Source organism: Frankliniella occidentalis, unplaced genomic scaffold (genome assembly GCF_000697945.3).
Source record: "Frankliniella occidentalis isolate FOCC.00 unplaced genomic scaffold, Focc_3.1 Scaffold8, whole genome shotgun sequence".
Taxonomy (NCBI): domain Eukaryota; kingdom Metazoa; phylum Arthropoda; class Insecta; order Thysanoptera; family Thripidae; genus Frankliniella; species Frankliniella occidentalis.
In genome coordinates, this window is record NW_026267138.1 from 1,822,004 (window position 1) to 1,822,345 (window position 342).

Consider the following 342-nt stretch of genomic DNA (forward strand, 5'->3'; position numbering starts at 1 on the left):
CCCCCCTCTCTCTCTACCCGCCATTTCACGGGTTATGAGTCATTTGTCAGGGAATGACAGCGGCTGCAGCAACAACGGCGCAGTGGCAGCTCGGCCCCCGTGAGGCCCTTGGCTGCGCCCGCCCCGCCCGCCCCGCGCTAGCTGCCTTGCGTGGCTCATGGGCTCCAGTTCATGACTCCTGGCGGTGCTGCTGATGGCTCATGGCTGCGGGTACGGTGTGTGTCCCCCACGTGTCCCCGCGCGCGGCTTTTACTGCGTCGTTGTGCCCCATGCGGCCCCGGCCCTGGGCCGCCGCCGGCGCGTCTCATGGGTCTCATGACTCATGACGGATTGGGCCCCTCA